We start from the raw sequence: 16354 nt of genomic DNA on the forward strand, positions 1-16354 counted from the left end.
TAGGCTTTCTATAGATGGTACTAGTTAACTTACACCCAGCTAGGTCCTTTTTAATAATTACTAAATATATGGCTGTCATCTTTCACATTTGTGTGTTTCTTCTCGAGTCATATCCAAAAAGGCTTGAACTCTTAGGCTCCCTAAGAATACTCTCTCCCCCAGTGAATTCTGAAGTTTCTGTGGTTAGGTTCTGATTCTAGGGTTACTGGATGAAGGGCATCCTTGCTTCAGTCTGGTATGGGTGGAGCACCCCTCTGGCTACTTGGAAGTGTATGATACAATAGAAACAGTCTCTTTCAGGAACTAAAAGAGTTGGCTCCTAGTAAGTACCACTGGAGTTTAATTATGTGCATCCTGGCCACAAATACCATTAATATGGTAAAAGTCATACATTCCAGTGTCCTGAGGCATTCTCTGGCCAAGGGGCTCTTCTACTGCATCATCTCATAAAAATAATGAGACTCAAATATTCCATCTCTTCTTAGAGGAGATAGGTCCTATAATTGCTGGAGTCCAGAAGTGACCAGAGCAATAGCTCTCTTCTGGGAGGGATATGGGCTGACTTGTGAAGTTGAATGAGCACCCAAGAAGTTTAGAAATAGTCCATGGCAAAATGCAGGGCCTTGTATATCTCCTCTTGCCTACATGAGGTAGTCTTTTAACTAAGGTTAGATATGAATGCTCAGTCTTATGGTATGCAATTACTAAAGCCAGACACACTGTAAAAATCATGGGGTGCAGCAACCAAGTCAAAGGACAAGGATTTAAATTGCGAGTGGGAGCGCTCTGCCTCATACTTAAGAGGAAACAATGTTTCTAGTGATAGCTAGGTGTTTATAGGCACCCTTATGATCTACATTGACCATCGGGAATTAAAGCAGCAGGAGTGGTCTGTGTCACATCCTATGGGGAAAGACATTTGAGAAAGAATAATTAAATTTTTCCCTCTTACTCTCGGAAGAGTCTTCTTCCTTCTCAAGAAAGGGTTCCACTTTCTTTTCCCAGAAGAGACTCTGAAGCCTTGATCCAAGTAGATCCATTGTTTGGAAACAACCTGAGAGGGACTGGGGATAGGACCCCGACAGTCATCTAGGATCCAGGCAACTGTGTTTTTAGTCCTTTTGGATGGGGCACCCATCTTGACATTCCATGCCTGGGCACAAGCATTTTGAACTTCCACAACAAGACCAGGGACATCCTCTTTTACAAAAATTGTGAGTTGACAGTCCCCTCCTTTTCAGATCACACAGCAGGCTTTTGTTGTGAGCGTCCAATAAAAGGTTACCCACTCCAAAAACAGTGAGACATTCCCATCTCCCTTAGCATGGCAGCCTTCAAAGCAGCTTCTGAGACTTCAGGAATCTGCAAAGTGCAAGTCAGGGGGTTGAGAAAGTGCATCACCTGGGACTACACTCATAAGCTGTGATAGGATACTGGACACCAAAGTCACACCACTCACTTCCCTATCTGCTTTCTTTTTAATGCACTTCTTCCTAGATAGGACATAGGAGGCCAAGTATTTGAAATAAATACAAAAGTGTTAAAAATAATTTCCGAAGTTTACGAAAAGGCTATAACGACTGCATTTGCAATGTACTACTTTTTCACATTAAATGAAACTTTTTGAGGTATCCAAAGTGTGTCTGGAGTGTTCGCAGCATTAAAGTGAACCCTTTTCAGAGAAATTGTTGTGCATTTGAGCATAATTGCGAGTACCTGGTCTATGCTTATATTTACACAAATTTTGTTGTTATGGCAGAAGGACAGCGTAGACCTGGACTGCTGGTGTCTTATAATAATATTACTGAGAATTGGCGAGTGTTTGAGCAAGAATAAAATATTATCAGAAAATGCAGCTTGTATGAAAAAAGATACACATACAAAAGCATTCACACTTCTTGGAAGCCATTGAGAGGGAGTGTGCATTTGTGTATGCACCTGCCATGTATGCAGGGGATGGGGAGAACTGCCATACTGTGATACAGGCTGAAATGCAGGAAGACATTGAGCCCTTAAAACGTAAATTTATAGAAATGTGTAACCCTTAAATGAATATTACAATGGAAAGGCACATGTTTTACACAAGAAATCGAAAGCCTGGTAAAACTACAGCATTATACATTACAGAATTAAGAAATAAATCAAAAGGGTGCAAATTTGGTGATCTGACAGATGAGCTGATTAAGCTTTTTTTTTTTTTTTAATGTCTCCAAATCTTTTGGGTTTCTAATACTATGATGGGAATGGACCCCATTCCTAAGTCAAAGTACAATTAAAGTTCATGAATTTAGTACTGTTTCAATCTTTGATGTTAACCAAAAGTGCTCTTTGCAGCACTCGCAATGTGTCCAGTAATGACTCCTTCTGCAATTCATATGGGGTTACATGGCTTGGCAACTTATCTAAATACAACTGTAAATTCTTTTTTTATAAGACCCATTGCTCCAACTACTATTCAAACTGTCTGGGTATCTTTCTTCCACACTGCTCTCATTTCTGCCTGCAGATCCTGATATTTTATGATTTTGTTTCTCGCTGCATGCAAACCACTGTAGTCAATGGAAGTAGCAATTTCAATTATCAATGCTATTTTTGTCTTCTTTTCTTGGACCACTATATCCAGTTTTCTACCATTTCTATGATGCTTTGTGGCTCATGATTCCAGTGTTTTTCAGCCACTTCAGTACCATCATGTTTCCATAATCCCCAGTGCAACAGTCTTGCCACATTATCATGCCTTTCAGTATACAGTCCTTCTGCCATTAGTATGTCCACCCAGCAACAAGGTGTGTGACTGTTTCCAATTCAGTTTTACAAAAGAAGAAGTTATGTACTCACCATAACGTTCCATCTGAGTAGGTAAACTTCATTTGTCAGCAACCTATGTCTTCGGATCCATATCGGATCCAAGCCGGCAGTTTCCAACACCACAGATCCGAGCTCCAAGCTCCTCCCCCTACCCATAATCCCCTGCCAACCCTACCTGACCTCAGATCAAGTTTGCCCACAGCTAGATAAGCATACAAACAATCACCCGCAAAACTAGCTACATACCCTTGCCATAAGGAAGGTAACATCTTGAACATCCGAAGGTCAGGGGACGGGGGGGGGTCGGTTGCTGACAAATGAAGTTTACCTACTCAGATGGAGCATTATGGTGAGTACATAACTTCTTAATCTGAAGTAGTTAACTTCATTTGTGCATCAACCTATGGGACAGAGTCCCCAGCTACCTAAATCTTGGGCGGTCCTCAAGGAAGGATGTTCCAGAGCACTGCAGAGCCAAAGGATGCTCTCCCTCTGGAGACAATACCCAGCTTGTAGTGATTAATGAAGGTATGAGACGAAGCCCATGTTGCTGCTGAGCAGATATCATCCAACGAGAGTCTAGAATGAAAGGCCGCCGAGGTAGAGACAGACCGGGTAGAGTGGGCATGGACTCCTAGAGGTGCGTGCCGACCAGTACTTTCATATGCCAACAGAATACACTGAGGAATCCATCTGGACAGTGTGACTTTAGAAACAGCCTTTCCTAAGTTAAATTTGGCAAAGGAAATGAACTGATCGGATTGCCTATGACCAGCTGTTCTGTGTAAATAAGTCTGTCCAGATCCAACAAATGTAGCTTATGTTCCCCTTTGTTCTGGTAGTTGGGAAATAAAAACTGGTAGGTTAATGGACTGATTAATATTCGATTCGGATGCAATTTTTGGAAGAAAGGAGGGATTGGTCCCAAGGCAGACTCTGTCTTTGTGGAAGGACAAATAAGGTGGTTTTGCACAAAGGGCTTGAATTTCGGAAACCCTTTGAGCTGAGGTAATAGCTACAAGAAAGGCAGTTTTCCACTATAAAAATTTTAGATCTACTGAAGCTGCAGGTTCAAAGGGAGGGGCTGTAAGAGCCTGCAATACCAAAGTTAAGTCCCAAGGAGGGAATGTTTCCTTCACCGGGGTCTGAGTAAGAAGGTACCCTTCAGAAAGGCCTTGCATAACTTCGAGGAGATCAACGGTCCAAGGTCGCTTCCTACGTGATAGTGAGAGATAGCCGCCAACTGAACCTTGACTGTAGAGGAGCTGGTGCCCTGATCGAAGAGTCCTGATAGGAAATCTAACACCGCAGGCAACGGAGCTGTGAAAGGATCTAGATCTCTGTGCTCCGCCCAAATAGAAAAACGTTTCCATTTGCTATCATAGACCTTTCTGGTGGATGGCTTATGCGCCGCCACCAGAATAGCTTTGACCTGGGAAGAGATACTGGGAGTCCTAGCTAACCTTGGAACTGGATCAACCAAGTCGTGAGCTTCAGGTTGTCCAGGTTCGGGGTCGAAAGATCCAATGGATGGGTTTTGAGATCCGGAATGGGATCCAGAATCCAGGGAGGATTCACTAGGTGAGACCAAAGATATGGAAACCAAGCCTGGCGAGGCCAGAATGGGGCAATGAGGATTATCTTGTTCTGCAACCAATTGGCTTTCTGTAGAAACTTCAGCATCAGCGGAAGAGGAGGATAAGCATAAAGGAGACCGGGGGGCCAAGCATGCACCAGTCTCGTGGGGATTCCCCAGGAGGGGGAATTAGAGCGAAGTAGTTGTTGCATTTCGCATTTGAAGGAGAGGAGAAAAGATTGCAACAAGGTTGATCTCAAGTGGAGAATATCTGCTTCGCTACTTCTGTGTTCAGAGACCACTCGTATGGTGAGAGGATGGTGCGACTCAACTTGTCTGCTAAAATGTTGGACTGTCCCGGAATGTGCATCGCTATGAGAAAACGGTTGGTGGAAATCTCCCATTCCCACACTCATGGCCTCTCGACAAAGGGGATAAGACCTGGTTCCTCCCTGTTTGTTGATGTATCAGACCACTGCCATGTTGTCCGTCTGGATTGCAAACGTTCCTACGGGAAGAAGGCTTTGTAGTGCTTGCAACGCCAAAGCACCGCCCTCAACTCTAGGACACTGATATGCAGAGAGGTCTCTGTGCTGTTCCACGCGCCTTGGACTGTCCTGCCCGCACAATGCCCCACCCCACCCAAGGCGAGAGGCGTCCGTGGTGGGGGAGGGGACATAGAAAAGAGGCACCCCTTCTGGAGGTCCGGGGATTGGAGCCACCATAAGAGGGCCTTCCTGCAAACCCTGCTGAGGGGAATAGGGTGGTACAGGGGGAATTGCAAAAAAGACCATTGAACTTGCAGGACTCTCATGTTCAGACGCACCATCGGCAATAGGTTGATGGTGGCCGCCATCGAACCCAAAGCCCTCAGAACCAATTCTGCCGGGGGTGCCTGAGGTAGGAGGATGGCCCGCACATGCAGTCTTAAAGTCCGCACTCTGTCTGGAGTTAAGAGGACTAGACGCCCGTTTGTGTCCAACCTGGCTCCGATGAAAGCTATGGTTCGAGTTGGAGAAAGGGAAGATTTCTCTATGTTGATAGTGATCCCCAGCCGGGTCGCTAGGTGAAGAAAGGAGTTTCTGGCTGTGCAGAGCAGATGCCTTGTGGGGGCGGTCAGGAGCCAGTCGTCCAGGTATGGGAAAACCTGAATGCCCTGCAGTCGCAGGTGAGCCGCTATCACCGACAGAACTTTGGTGAACACCCTGGGGGCTGTGGTGAGACCAAAGGGAAGGGCCCTGAATTGGTAATGGCTGGCTCCTAGCCGGAAGCGGAGAAACCTCCTGGATAGTCTGTCCATCAAAATGTGGTAGTATGCATCTTTGAGGTCTATAGAGCACATCCAGTCGTTCTCCCGCAGGAGGGGGAGAATGGATTGAAGCGTGACCATCCAGAACTTTTCCTTGGTTATTGACAGGTTCAAGAGGTATAGGTTGAGAATCGGTCTTAAGTCTCCCGTCTTTTTTGGCACCAAGAAGAACCTGGAGTAAAAGCCTGATCCCTACTGGTCTGGGGGGGACGTGCTGGATGGCTCTTTTTTCTAGCAGCCACTGGATTTCCGCAGCTGTGGCCTCCCTCTGCTCGGGTGGGACGTCGGGGAGGTGCCTGGGATTGCAAGGGAAATGGGATCTGGTAACCTCTGGATATGATGCGAAGCACCCAGCGGTCGGTCGTGATGGACTCCCAAGCTGCTAGGTGCCTCGAGAAGCACCCCCCGACTGCCTCCAGACTGGAGCAGTCGGGTAACGCTTCAGGGCTGTTGCGTGGGCCGGTCAGAGAACGGTTCTCTGGACCCAAAGTTCTTCGGGCCCCCTCTGCCTCTAAGGCAGCGTCCACCCTGTCCTCCTCTGCCACGGAAGGACTGGGGGTCCGGAGGGAAACGGGGCTATTGCGGCTTCCGGAACCACATCTTCTTCTGTCCTTTTTGGTTCTTGGAAAAGGACCGCTGGGGAGCAGAGAAGCGGACTCCGATGGCAGACGTCTTCCCGTTCTTCTCGCTCCGGACCAAGGTATCGCGTACGGTTTTGCCAAAGAGGGCATAACCATCGAAAGGGTCATTAGTGAAAGACGCCTTAAAGGGTTCCGCAAAATCAGAGTGGCTGAGCCAGGCCTGTCGCCTCATAACAACGCCTGCTCCGCTAACTCGAGCGGATTCTGTGGCGTGGGACAGTAGCCGCATAGAGGTGTTCGAGATAGACCTAAGAGTGGCCATTCGGGAAGAGTACAACTGTTTGCCCTCAGCCGACATGGACTCCGGGGGTGACGCGGCGTACTCTTTGATAAGGTCTCGCTGCAGTCGTATGACATGTGCCATGTAGTTCAGTGACCTCACTGAGAAGGTAGCTGAACTAAAAACCCGCTTCCCTAAGCGATCCATCGACCGAGACTCCTTGTCTGGAGGATGCACCGAGGGACTCTCCTGGGCTAATTCGCTTTTAGTGGCCGCCGCCACCAACATGGCATCTACAGGGGTTCCCTTACTCCAGTGTGATCTGTCGAAAGGTGGACTGAGTATTTTATCAGGTCTTTGTGGGACTGGCTCCACAGTGTCTGGCTCCTTTCACGTCCTGGTAGTGATCAGATCTATCAGGGGGTCAGCTAGAGGGGACACCCAAGAGGTAGACGGGCCTGCTTCAAACGCCTCCAGGAACACAGATTCGTCTAAGGTAGGCTTTGAGGCAGACACCCCCCCCCCACAATCCTGAGCATCTCCATGATGTCTCCAAATGAGACGTCCTCGGGGGGTGATCTTGGGGAACCTTCCCCTTCCTCCAAATCTGTGTCCTCGGTCAAGGACTCAGGGGAGTCCAAATGCCTCCTCTTGCACTTGCGCTTGTGAGGAATCTCCTTGGGGTGGGCTATCCGAGGAGACCTCACCAGCAACGTCATGTTCCAACGGAACGACCTGGGACGTCGGAGCAGGCTGTCCCTGGGACTGGCTGATGGAAGTCGGACCCAACTGAGATGGAGTGCAGGGTGGAGCCGTAGCCAAGGCCGGGGGTCTGGAATCCCTCGACAGGACCCTCTCCACTACGTTGAATGCCGAAGGAGAGCCGCTCTCTCTCGGATCCGAGAGCAGACCCTTCCTCCGATCCGACGGGCGGATCGGGGCCGGAGCCGACGTGGTCAGATCCGAAGGTCCAGTATACTCCGACCTGGGAGGAGCCGAAGGCACAGAGACCCTCGGATCCAAAGCTCAGCTCCAAGAATTCAGATCCGAAGAAAAGGGACCCGACAGACTCTAGGGCATTGTTGGCGCCGAAGTACTCGATACTGTCGGCGCAGACACCCCCCGGCGCAGATGCTACCCAGCTCCGAAAACTCTGAACCTGGGAAGCGGGTCGGAGAAGGAGCAATTGGGGCAAAAAAAGGGGTCGAGCTCCCCCCCCGGAGGGGGGGGCAGGAGCACTCCCATCTGCAGCTGGGCCTGGAGGAATCTTCTCATCATTCAGTCCAAGCCTGCGTCCGTCAGGCTTCGGGTGGATCTTGGATGAGGCCACCGAGGCGGGATGGGAGTGCCGCCTCGATGACCTCGACGGGGGACGGGCCTCCTCCTCCTCCTCCGGTCCCGGTGAAAAAAAAGGAGACTGGAGCCGAGGGATGGCAGGCTCGGAAGTCCTGGAGGGAGAAGACCGCTTAGCCGGCGGGGCCAATGAAGAGGCCTCGGCCCGCCGCCTGTGGTGCTTCTCCTTCCGCTTCTCTTTCCTGGACTCCCTATCCTCCTGGCCCGAAGCGGGAGGTTGAGTCCCGGCCAGGGGAAGGGAGGCAGGAGTGGCAGTAGCTGCAGCTGCCACAGTGGGACCGAAGGTCGAAGCTGAGTCCGGGGGCAGCAGTCCCGCCAGAACCAGCTTAGTCCTCCGGTCCTTAAGTGCCCTGGGGTTGAACGCCGCACATATGGAGCAACCTGACGACAGGTGTCCAACTCCAAGGCACAACACGCACCGAGTGTGGCCATCCGCCGGGGATAGCTTATGGCCACACTCGGCACACTTGGAGAAAACAGCTTTTGGGGCCTCCGACATACTGAAAGAAAACACACACGCTAGGCCCCAACACACAGCACACTCCCTAACGCACTAACGAGGGTGGGGAAGGAAAACTATCAAGAAGATTAACAGACAGGTAAAAAAAAAAAAAAAACTAATGAGGGACCTGTACACAACACACGCACACTAAATTTACAGAAAAAGGGAGAGAAAAACAGTAAAATTTTCTCACAAAAAACGCTAAAGCCTGGAACTCGGTGATCGAGCTGCTGGATGAAACCGCGGCAAACTAGATCTGAGTTCAGGTAGGGTTGGCAGGGGATTATGGGTAGGGGGAGGAGCTTGGAGCTCGGATCTATGCTGTTGGAAACTGCCGGCTCGTATCCGATATGGATCCGAAGACCCATAGGTTGATGCACAAATTAAGTTGACTACTTCAGATCCTACATTTGTCTGTTTCTCCCACATGTTCAATGGACTTTGTAAACCAGCATGTATGCAGCCTACTATCTTGGGCTGCCAATATTAACCTTTCATCTCTTAGTTTGAATTCACCTCTCCTTAACCATTCCTGTGTTTGTTCCTGATCAACATGAGGTTCTTCCAGAAGTTTTCTATACTTGCAACTATATTTATGCTTTTTCCAGATTTCTTGCCTTCTCATTTGGTCCTTCACCTTATATCATTTCCTTTGTTTTTTGGCACATTCACTGCCCGATTTTTATCTGCTTCTGGGTTGATTTCCATTCCTGCTTGATGCCGATATGCTTCTGCTAAATTAAGCAGAGAAGTCATCTTAGATTTATTCTCCTCATGCTTCAAGACTTTCACTACATTTGGATCCTGTGAAGTCAGCAGATATATGTGAAGTCCCATGATTGCAGATCTATAAATGTAATAAATTTCAAGGAGGCCCATCCCTCCATCGGAATGGGGAATATATAATCTTGGTATACATTGATATTTATAACTCATTTGGTGAGAATGAAGCATCCTTTTTGTTTTCTTATCTCATCTATCCAACACGTTTTGGGGCCAGTCAATCACTCCAAAACTGTAAGTTAGGACAGGAAGAACAAACTGGTTTATAGCCTGGATTTTGTTCCTAGATGTCAACGCTGTTTTCAGAATTAATTTAAGCCTTCTAAAGTACTAAGTTTTATTTGCATTTATTCATGTTTTATTGTTTTATCCCTCATCATTTCCCAAATATTTATACACTCCTTCTTGCTCACGTTCTTTTACATCACATCCTTGTCCCAAACTGATGTTTTCCTGGTGCTGCAGTTTTCCTGCTATAAAGGTCGTTTGGGCACACTTATCAAGACCAAATGACATTCTTGTATCATCTGAAAAAGTTTTGACAACCTGCAGCTGTGCTTTCAGTTCCTCATCTGATTAGCTGTACAGTTTTAAATCATCGACAAACAGAAGATAAGTCTTTACACTTTGTTGATTTTTAGGAGCCAAACTGTAGCCATGGTCTAAGTTGTTAAGTAAACAGCTTAATGAGTTAATGGCAAGGCAGAATAGCAACTGTGATAGAGTCACCCTGGAATATCTCCTGTTGAATTTTTATCCCTGGGATAATAGGTTCATAGGTTCATAGGTTCATAGGTTCATACTAGGCTATCTGCCCGAGGGCATTTACAAGCCTAGCCCATAGTTTTGTGGCTTACGCCACCCCTTTAGTATGGGGAACTATACCCATTATTTTGCTGTGCCTCTGTCGAGCAGTGACACTGAGATAATCCCTGGGGTATATCTGCGATCTCCCATCCATTGGTCAAGATTTTTCTTGAACAAGGCCAGCGAGGTGCTCTGCCTCACATATACCGGGATTTTGTTCCACAGCATAGGGAGTCTTTGGGTGATGAATCTATCCCTCCAGCGTCCTATTAATAGCCGTGTCGAGGTTTAAGTCTCCCCCTTGTGGCTCTGACGGATCTAGATTTTTTGAGGTGAAGCATATTCATCAAATCTGGGATTGACATGGCCTTGTATGTCAGGCAAAGGTCACCTCTGAGCAAGCGGTAAGCGACTGAATAGAGCTGGAGTTCTTTCAGTCGGGCAGCATAGGACAGATTTTTGAGACCCTTTATCCTTTTGGTGAGGAACTTTTGTGGCCTCTCCAGCTGCTGCAAGTGTCGGGTCAGATACATTCCGAATGGGGCATTGTACTCAATCATTGGTCTGATGAGTGATGAGTATAGGGAGACTATGACCTCCCTTGATCTAGATGTGAATCCCTTCATGATAAGGTGGGCAATGTAGAAGGCCTTCCTAACTACTTTAGCTACATGGGTGTCGAATGACAGGCTACTGTCAACCTGGGTCCCCAGGTCCCTGATAACTTCTTCTGTGCTCAGTGGATTGCCACCTATATGGTAGCTAGGGGTAACCGTTTTTCCGAAGGGTATGACTATGCATTTTTGGCATTTAACTTTAGGCCATGGCTCTGGCACCAGTTATCCGTTTCTGTGAGACCCTTCTGAAGGATATCTGTGTCAGATGTGTTTTCGACTGGCGCCTAGTTTGCAGTCATCTGCAAACTTTGTCAGCCATAACCCTCCTGTGTTTGCTTGTACTTGAAAAGTAGATGCCAAACAAGAGTGGGCCCAGGACTGAGCCCTGTGGGACACCACTTGTGACAGGCTTTGAGTCTGACATGGCGCCAGCAACTCTGACCCTGTGGGTTCTGTCACTCAGCCAGTTTGCAACCCATCTTGTGATGTATGGGTTAACATTTAAGCTGATGAGTTTTTCAATGATACCCGAGTGGGGTATTGTATCAAGGCCTTCGCCAGATCGAGGTAGGCTGTATGGACTGCCTTTCCCTCATCAATAGCTTTGGTGACTGTTTCAAAAAGTCAACCAAGTTTAAAAGGCATGATCTGCCTTTGACAAAGCCAAACTGGGTTGGATCCAAAGTCTGCAAATTCCTATGTCTTTATTTATGAGGTCCATTATGATCCTCTCCATGGCTTTGCAGATAAGGCTTGTCAAGCTAATGGGCGGTAATTTCCAGGGTTGGTGGAGGCACCGCCTTTGTGAAGTGGGACCACAGTCGCAGTGCGCCACTCCTGCAATGGTATCCAGAGGTGAGACTATGATTAAACAGCTTTCCTAGCTGTGGGTTTAATTCCTCGTTGTGTTCGTGGAGCACACAGCCCCGGACACCATCAGGTCCCATGGATGCTGTGTTTTTGCTTTGGAGAGCAGTTCTCACTTGGGCGTAGAGATGTTTGCGGGGCTGCAATAGTTTGGTATAGATATCTCTCCTTTTGGGGGGGGGGGTTTGCACTGAACCTGTCAGCCAGTATGTTGGCAATGTCTGTAGGATCAGTAATCTTCACATCATTTTGAACTAGTTCTGAGCATATATGGGAGTTTCCTCCCAGGTTTCTAACATAGCTAAAGAAGGCCTTATGATTGTCTTTTGAGTCTTTAGCTATTTTTCTCTCAAAATTTGCTTTGGATGATTTTATGAGAGCTCTTAGTTTTTTACTTATAGTGATCAAAGGTGTCTTACCTTTTAAGGATTTTGCTCTATCTTGTAGTAGCTTCCTCCTTTTGTTGTAGAGTTTGTTTATGGCTGGGGTCCACAAGACTGGACACTTGCCTTTGGTACAAAGAGTCTTTGTTTTGCTTGGGATTGCCTTATCCATGCAGTCCTGCAGGTGCTGGTAGAAGGCATTTGTAAGTGATTCAGCGGCTTGAGTACTGTTTTCCTCCAGCTCGGGGGCCTTAAAGGAGACCACACTAGTCTTTAGAAGTGTGAAGTCGGCTTTCGAGAAGTTCTTTACTGTGGTCTTTTTATTTCAGGTGGGGTGGGATGAGGACCTCCAGCGAGATTAGTTTGTGATCTGATCTCACCAGTGAGGGGTATACTTCGTGTTGAACATTGTGCTCCCATGTTCGTGATGATGAGATCAAGTATGTTTTCTCCTCTTGTGGGGATGGTGACTAGTTGTTCCATGGCATTTGAGTTTATGAATTCCAGGAACTTTTGGGCTAGGGTGTTTGGGCTTGAGTAGTGTTCCCAGTCTATATTAGAGTAATTGAAGTCACCTAGTATGATGGTGTTTGGAGATACATTTATCCCCTCCAGTGTTTTCAGGAAAGCCATGTGAGGTTCCTGAGTTTGTGAGGGTGGCCTGTAACATGCTACAATTTGCAGAGCAGTCTTGCCTATGGTTAATTGCACCTGGTTGGTCTCCGATGCATCATGCGTTGCCACCAGTCTTGAGGTGTGGGTGTCCTTGATGAATATGGATACCCCCCCCTCCTTTCTTGGTATTGTCCGGATTTTGGGGCGGGCATGATATAAGGTAAAACCTGATAGTGCTGGGGTGCTCTCAGGAGCCTTGAACCAGGTTTCTGTCACAGCACAGACATCGATGTTCTCCATACTGAGAAGTGCCTCAAGTGCGTGCATTTTGAGATTTAGACTTCTGGCATTGAGCAGCATTACCCTTAGTTTTTTTCCTTTTTTGTGTTCTAGGGTGGTAGGTTTAGAATTTGAGCCTTGCCTAAAAAAGGCACTATGGGGGTGGCAAGAGCCTTTGCCAATATCCGGAATCCCAGGGGTGACAGGTGCAAGCCGTCCCTTGCGAAGCAACATGGCTTGTCCAGCATGTCATCCCAGGCAGACAGACATTGGATCCCCTTTGAATGACACCAGAATCTGACCTTTCTCGTGACTTAACTGCAAAGTGGTCTGCCACTGTTTCATGGTCACTGTAATGTAGTCAGTCAGTGTAGGGTGTACCTTATGCATTAAGCACTCTTTTATCCATGAATGTGGGATACTATCAGATGCTTTTTTATAGTCAATCCATGCCATACTTAAATTCTTCCCCTTTTTACAGTTTTCCAGTATGACTTTATTTAACAAAATGATCCTTTGTTCAATATGACTTTCTTTTATTGCCCTTTTGTTCTACTGTTATAATTGAGTTTTCTTCTAAATTACTATAAACTCTGTCGGCATCAATTCCCATGTATAGTTTATATGCAGTCAGAAGACAAGTTATTGGTCTATAATTTTTTGGGTAGCTTGCAGGTTCATTCTTAAGGAGGAGCATTGTTTTGCCCATTAGCCAGGTTGGTGTCTGTTCAGGGTACGCATATAAATAGTTCTTACTCATGGCTAAATCCTTGTGCAAAGACGTTAATACTTTTAACCAAAAGTTAGGTACTGCATATGGGCCTGGGGTTTTCCAATTAGAGGCTTTTCTTAACTTGGTCTCAAACTCTCACTGTTATTTCATCCTATTTCATATCCTGCACCTTTTAAACTTCTTATTCTTTCTTTTATTTCTATTCATTTAGTATCTTTGTTATGTTCCACAGGGTCTTCATAGATACTCGTCCAAAATGCATCTACTTCCTCTTTTTTTGGCGGTTTTCAATTCCTTGTACCTTATTTCCTAATTATCTATAAAACTTTTTTGGGTCATCAATAAATTGCTTATTTTGCACTTTTCCTTTATATTTATCTGTGTATCTTCTAAGTTTTGCCACTTGTGCTGAAATTTTTAGTTTATTTGTGATAGTGCATGATAGATCCTGGTCTGTTCTAATACTGTGCATTGCTTTAATCACATCTATCTTTCTCAGTTTTTTTTATTGATTTATTCCCTCTTCTGTAGTCTTCTAAGAGTGATGCTTCTTGTCTTAATTGCTTTACAATTTTTTTCTATTCGATACTTCCATGATGGTATTTGATTTCTCTATGACGGTATTTGATTTCTCTACTTCCTTTCCTGCACTGCCCATGTTCTTGTGGTAGAACTTTATCAGTTATTAATTTAGCAGCACAGTAGTATATCCTGTTTACTTTTGTTATATCACATTTATTTATTTACATTTGTTGACCGGGAGTGTCCGACTGGACGTAGGTCCATTTTCAGCGGAGGCCCAGGGAGAAAAGCTCCATAGTTAAAATATACAGACAGTGGTTACATTGGATTTACATAGCAATTAACAATTTGATCAACATAGCAATTAACAATTACAAATATAATTACAGATGAAGAACATAGTACATCAGTAGACAACTAGAATCTTTATCATCTGCGAAGTACATAACAGACATTAACAATTGTTACAATAAGAAGCTCCTGATGTATATTAGGCTTATGGGCATCCGAGCTTGCTATAATCAAGGTAGTTAGTGGGATGGAAAGAAAGATAGTGGGTGGATGGGGTGGGTAATATTAGAATGGGAGTTGCAAGGGCATAGCCAACATGTTTTTAGGTGCGCTTTTAGCAAAGTTTTGAAGTGTGAGCCTGATGGTATGGAAGTAATTGTGGATGGGAGGGAGTTCCATAATTTGGCTATGGCACAAGATAATAGTGCTTCTCCAGCAGAGTTATTGGCTTTAGTGACCTGTAAGTGATTTTTGTTGCTGGATCTTAGTGGTCTGGTGGTGCGACAGGGTTGGAGTAGATTCTGGAGGGATGGGACTTTTGGTGGATGGTTTACTAGTTTGTGGGAGAGTGTGAGTTAATACCACTGAAGGAGGTGAGGGAGTTCAAGTCAGCCCAGTTCAGCAAGTGAGAGACAGTGGTGACTACGGTAGGATGCCCCTGTGGCAAATTTGGCAATTTTGTTGTAGCAGGTCTCTAACTTGTTTAGATCGCATTGCCTTAAGTTGGTATATATTGGAGAGGCATAAAGTAGGGTGGAGATAAAGTAGGAATTTGCTACTGAAATCTTTGCTGCTTTGGTGAGAAGTTGCTTATTTGTGTATAACGCTCCTAGTTTTTTTGGACTTTTTTTTATGGTTGTGGATATGTGAATGTCAAATTTTAGTTTACTGTCTATTTCCACTCCTAGCAATTTGGTGTGTTCCGTTGGGTGTACAGTGGTGTTGTCTTTTGCTGTGATGTTAAAGTGAGAGTTGTTCGGAGTATGTTTGGTGGGTTGGAAGATGAGTAGGTTAGTTTTGTTTGGGTTGAGTATTAATTGGGCATTGGATAACCAAGTTTGAAAAGAGGAAAAGGCTTCCTGTGTGACTTTTTGCAGTTTGGGTAGGGACTGGGCTGAGCAGATGATTGTTGAGTCACCTACGTATTGTATAAAAGTGTGTCATGTTTGGTGGCAGAGACTAGATTATTGGTGAAAATAGAGAAGAGTAGGGGTCCAAGGATGGATCCTTGGGGAACCCCTATAGAGACAGGTAGTTGGGGAGATATGTCATTCTGCCATACAACAGATTGTTGGCGGTCAGACAGGTAACTCAAACCAGTTGGTGACTGATTGAGAGAAGGATAGGTTATTGAGGACAGAGATGAGTTGTTTGCGTGGGACCATGTCAAATGCTTTACATAGGTCTAGGAAAGTAACAGAGTTGAGATAGCCACTACTGTTTTTATGCTGAAGGATAGTGTTAGTAAAGGAGAGTAAGGCAGTGGTGGTGCTATGGTTTGGTCGGAAACCATGCTGAGTATTGCAAAGGAGGTTGTTAGTAAGGAGGTAGTCTTGAGACCTGAGAGTGAATGAATCCTCTCTAGCATTTTGGAGAGTGGAGAGAGAGAATAGCTATGGGGCGGTAATTGGTTAGTTCTGTGGTGGGGCCGTCTTTGTGGAGGGGAATTATATGTGATATTTTCCATAGTGTGGGAACATAACTTTCTGACAGAGATCGGTTAGGATACTGGGTAGGCTAGCGCATCAGCTGCGATTTGTAGGTATTCACTTGGGAGGTTGTCTGTTGCTAATTTGGTGGGCTTAAGTTTAGTTAAGAGTTTTTTTATGTTGGAGGTAGGAACAGGAGAAAAAGAGAAGACAGTGGGGAGATTACTAGTTGAATGTGTGGGTTGGAGAGGAGGGGGGTTATGTTGTCTAGCTAGTGATAGTATGGTTTGAAGTGTGTGCTGAATGAGGTAGCAATATTTTCGGAGGAGTGAGGGATGTTAGGAGGAGGGGTACTGACTTTACATGGGTGGAGGATGGAGTTTATAGGCTATGTTTCAT

The 16354-nt window shown here is 45.9% G+C and overlaps 1 protein-coding gene across 1 annotated transcript in view; it reads right to left on the reverse strand.

Annotated features, from left to right (window-relative positions):
• Positions 1 to 16354, reverse strand: part of TAF1A (TATA-box binding protein associated factor, RNA polymerase I subunit A) — a 650793-nt gene that overhangs the window by 510151 nt on the left and 124288 nt on the right. The window lies entirely within an intron of this gene.

Source organism: Protopterus annectens, chromosome 1.part2 (genome assembly GCF_019279795.1).
Source record: "Protopterus annectens isolate FY-2018-M chromosome 1.part2, PAN1.0, whole genome shotgun sequence".
Lineage (NCBI taxonomy): Eukaryota > Metazoa > Chordata > Ceratodontiformes > Protopteridae > Protopterus > Protopterus annectens.